The following is a 5,085-nucleotide window of genomic DNA, read 5'->3' as shown; positions in this document are numbered from 1 at the left end:
CTGGGCTCATGGGTAAGAGAACACCACTAGGAAGAATATTCTTTCCTCGGCTTTGGGTGGTCATAATACAGTCACCTATTACCCTTCCCAGAAGCACGTCACTAAGGATACCTGGATTGTTCCAGGACTTCCGTTAGAGACCATACATACTCTGTCTCTAGGAGTTGTTTTTGACATTCCAGAAAATGAGTGTTTAATCATTAACAGGAGTGCTATGGTACCACCTATGATATCAGCCTGATGCTCTGTTTTGGTTCATAATTATGAGGATATTATAGAGAACAAAAATTAAAATCTAGAGCTTTGGAGCAGGACTGTATAAGTCCTAATTCTAGCTCTGTCACTTTGATGTATATCATTTACTGGGGACATGTAAACCCATGAATGTGCTCTTTTGTTGATTTCTGTTTATTTGTTTATTTGAGACAAAGTCTCATGTCCCTCACATTTGGCTCAAGTCTGTTATGTAGCAGAGTACCACCTTGAACTTCTCATCGTCCTTCCTCTACATCCTAAATGCTGGGACTACAGACATGTGCTACTGTGCAGGCTGAGACTGAACCCAGAGCTTCATGCATCCTGGGCAAGCACTCTACCAACCGAGCTTCCTAATCTTCTGGTTTTAGGGGTTGTTTCTTTTCTTTGCTTTTTTGAGACAGGGTCTTTCTGTGTAGCCTTGGCTGTCCTGGAACTCACTCTATAAACCATGCTGGCCGCAAACTCAGAGAGATCTGCCTGCCTCTGCCTCCCACGTGCTAGGATTAAAGGAGTATGCCAGTATGCCCCAGCTGTCCAAGTTCTTGATCAAAAAGTCTCTGAAACAGAATTCACGCACAAATGAAGCCATCATCCACAAAGCTGACCTGTGCATTCCCATGTAATAGATCACACAAAGTAGACTGTGGTGACTCAGGTCTACACCAGGCTAAATCATGAGCACCCACTGGCAATATTTCTCCAGCACAAAGACTTCCTTCCCACAGTGTGAAACAACTATTCCCCATTTGGATACTGAACCAAGATGGAATTGGGTCATTCATTTATTCTGCCACAGTGTGTAATTTATACATCCCCCGGGTGCTCTAGACTAAGAGCTATCTGGCATCTAAAGAAAACAATATCCCCCCATGCATATCCTCAAGTATTTTATTATTGGCCTGGAGTTAGCAGAAGGACACACACTAAAGTAAATGGCCATGCAAGACACTGCACTGAGATTTTGGAAAGGAATGAGATGACTGCAGTCAGATGAGTGAGTTCTTATACAAGGCCTACGAGAGCTACATACTCAGAATAGAGAAAACGCACTTGCGTGTGAAGGATCCGAAGGATTCAAGGTGAAGGAGACGTAAGGAATGAATCAGGAGGGAAAATGACCTCTGAGTCAATTGGGTGTCATATTTGGCAACAGCTTCTGCCTTGGTTTGTAGAACAGCGGAGTGTCTGTTTCAGTATCATTGTTGTAGTTTCCTGGGATTCCTCAGTGACCCAGGATTGCACAGGTTAAAATCATACCTGATGAGCACAGCAACCTTGGGGAGATTCCGGGACCAGGTCCTTCAGGTTACGTTTTTAAAAAAAAAGAGTTACCTTTTGGGAAACATTGCTAAATAAATATATTAGAAAACAGAAAACCTCGTCATAAGGATATAGGGGATGATTGTGGAAGTGCTTTCCTGGAATGAGCAAGGCCTTGGCTTCAAAACATGGCACCACATAAGCTAGGTGTGCTGCGTATGACAATAGTACCAGCACTGGAGAAGTAAAAGCAGCCCTCTCCCCCAAAGTTCAAGATCACATCATTACATAACAATTTTGAGACCAGACTGACCTACATAAGACCTTATGAAAAAGAAATAAAGGGAAGAGGAGTGTGTTTAATATAGTTTCACAAAATGATACCTTGGAATAAAAAAACGGAGTCCCAATGAAACTTCGTATTAGTACCGTAGTATTCACTTTTGAATATGGGTGAATATTTTATGTATAGTTAGATTTTTTCTTAAATCTCTTTACCTGCTTTACATACTAACACTTTAAAAAAGAATAAATTTGCTTAGTGGTTAATTTTAGTAAAAACATTTTAGTTTTGCCATAAATATTAGCTTGTAATATCAGTCTAATTCACTTGAGTAGTGTTAAGTTATCAGTCAACTGAAGTTTGAACCAGGGCTGGTAGCACAGGACTATATGCCTGGCTACTAAGTATGTGAGGCCAGGGGTTAGAGAGATGGCCCACGGTGAAGAGAACTTATTGCTCTCCCAGAGAACTACAGTTTGGTCTCCAGCATCCACGTCAGGTGGTTCACAAACACCTATAATAACTCTAGTTCTATGGAGCCCAACACCCTCTAATGGTCTTTGAGGGCACTTACATTCGCGTGCACATACTCACAGGCAGACACACTCATACACATGAGTAAAAATAAATCTTAAATAAACAAAGGAGGATGAGGTCAAAGGATCACAATTCAAGGCTTCCTTGGGCTAGAAGCACGTTTGACATTAGCCTGGTCAAATTACCAAATATTGTCTCAAAAGAAAAAATAGAAGGGCTAGATGTATAAGTCAGTAGTAAAGTGTTTTCCCAGCACTCAAAATCCCTGTACTTTCTAAAACTAAAACTAAAAAGAATGACGCATGAAAATATAGTTATCATAGGAAAATAAACCAATTTTCTAGATACGATAATAATACATAATAATTTGTATGAAAAATAATTATGAATTTCTAATGGTTAACTGTCACTAGGCCTTGATGGCTAACAGAAATGTTAAGAGAAAGTACATTTTGTAGAAAGTTTGAAAGAATAATACAATATTCTCAAACTTACAAATGTTTGTAAAACTTAAAATAATAGTGCAAGGCAAATTAATAGAACATTGATGGCATCATTATAATCTTTATATAGTTGTAGCCTTAAGTATCATTTTTCAGTTTAAAACTGATGATGAATTCACCAAATTTCTGCTTTATCTGGTTTCTGGGGATTTTTGTTTATTTGTTTGTTTCAAACTATGACCAATGTGGTGACTCCTACCAAAGAAATATTTTTAGAATAGGAAAATTAGGAAAGAATGGTATTACGTAATTTTCATTGTCAATGGGACAAACATGAAGGTACTGGGTGATTTAGAAATCACAAGAAGAAAACATATGTGTGTTTCCAGAAAGGACCCAACCCAGAGGGCAAAATAATGTAATAGAATAACTTAAGGACCATCAGTAAGATTGTGAGCAAGCCACCATGATCATGTTTCATTGTCTACAGAAAAAGTACCTAAAACATGTTTTAAAGAAAAATCTGCCTGAACGCTGGAGATATGACGCAGTGGTTAAGAGTATTTGATATTCTTCCAAGGGATCTGAGTTCAGTTCCCAGCACCCAGGTTGGGGGCCTTCTAAACACCTGTAACTCTAGATCCAGGGGATCCAAACCCTCTTCTGGTTTCTTTAGGTATCTGTACACATGTGGCATACACACACACACACACACACACACACACACACACACACCAATACATAGAAATCAGTCTGACAAAAGAATGACTTAAGCTTCTCCTTTGCAGGAGGCACTGTCAAAATCCCAGGACTCTCTGCCCCCAGGACTGTCTGTAGAGGGGTGGTGTGCCAAAGGCTGCACCAGGGTGAGCCTGTAATGATAGACAAACTGCACAAGAAGCGCTGAAGGTCTGGAAATCCAATTATTTTATTCAGCTGACACATTTCAATATCCAAATTTTAAGAACAATCCCCCCCCCAAGTGATGGAGGAAGCAACACAGACACGCAAAAGTGCTGGAAGGAAATTAATTAGGAGCAGAGGCCCTGGGTGAGAACTGTGAGCCAGAAAAACATGCTGAGCATTTCCCCTCCCATTTATTGAGTACCTGTGCCACACCTCATCTGGAGCTATATACTGCCTGGATTCAGACTGTAGCTGTGCCACCCAGCTGTATGACCCTGGGTTTTTTATGTCATTGTTCCTCAGTTTCTGGACTTGGTGAATGGACTTTGTCACAATACTGTCCTCATCAGGATGTCTTCAGGACTCAGTGCATTAATAGCTGTATGTCACTAGCATACAGCCTGGTACACATGCTACAGTATTTGTGAAATTAGAAGGCATTTGTCTGGGCACTTGAGTTAAATAACATACAAAATGTGCTTTGTATAAAGAAACTCCTAAAAGTGTCATCATCATTGTCAACTAGTTCTTAAAGTCCAGCAGCCAAAGGGGTCATAATCTGTTATTTGAGGCGCTTAGCTCTAGAGAGAAAGGATGTCTCGATAATGTGGCGACCGATGCCATAGCCTCACCAGACAGGAAATAGCCAAAAGAAGAACCTTGCTTTATAGCAACCTCCATTGCAATGAATGAATAGCAAACACCTGTTAAATCCAAGGGAAGACAAGCACAGCAGGATAGAACCGTGAAGGCTGTGGGAGAAGGAGTAAAGGGTAGATTTGTTGACTTCAGAAAAAAGAACAACAGCTTGATAGTTTAGGTGACCCTGGTGGCCTTCAAAGGAACAGTTTCAGTGAAAGAACTAGGGGACTAGATGCCTGGAGGGGAAGGCGTCTGTTCGTGGAGAAATCGGGAGGAAAGTGAGGGCAGATACCGGCAGATGTTGATATTAGAGTCTTTACGGTACAGGAAACCCCATAGAAGAAGAGAGAAAGAAATGTATGGAAAGTAAGGGCATAACTGATGGAGATTCCAGGGCAGGAAAGAAGGTGGAGTGCAGAACTAAGAGGCAGAGAGGAATGACTGTGGATCTCAGGCCAGGTGCCCTTTGTATAAAGTGAGGACATGACCGTTCCGAGGTATGGTTGAGGGGACGGTTTCTATTCTAAATACGAGGGAGAGTACAGCTGGAGGCATCTGGAAGGATCCAGACAGGGAAAGTGGTAGACCAAACACGGCCAAAAGACTGGACTTGCCGGGAGGAGGCAAAGGGGGCGGGGCAAGAGATGAAGAGGGTGTGGGGCAAGGAGACCAAGAGAGGAAAACAAAAGAGGGAGGGCAAAAATGGTAGGGTATTGGGAATGAGAAGCTGGTGGGGGGGGGGGGAATCCAGGAGCT

This window comes from Mesocricetus auratus, unplaced genomic scaffold (assembly GCF_017639785.1).
Source record: "Mesocricetus auratus isolate SY011 unplaced genomic scaffold, BCM_Maur_2.0 Super-Scaffold_100048, whole genome shotgun sequence".
Taxonomy (NCBI): Eukaryota; Metazoa; Chordata; class Mammalia; order Rodentia; family Cricetidae; genus Mesocricetus; species Mesocricetus auratus.
The sequence above is the reverse complement of the archived record's forward strand: the minus strand, read 5'-3'. Positions refer to the sequence as shown.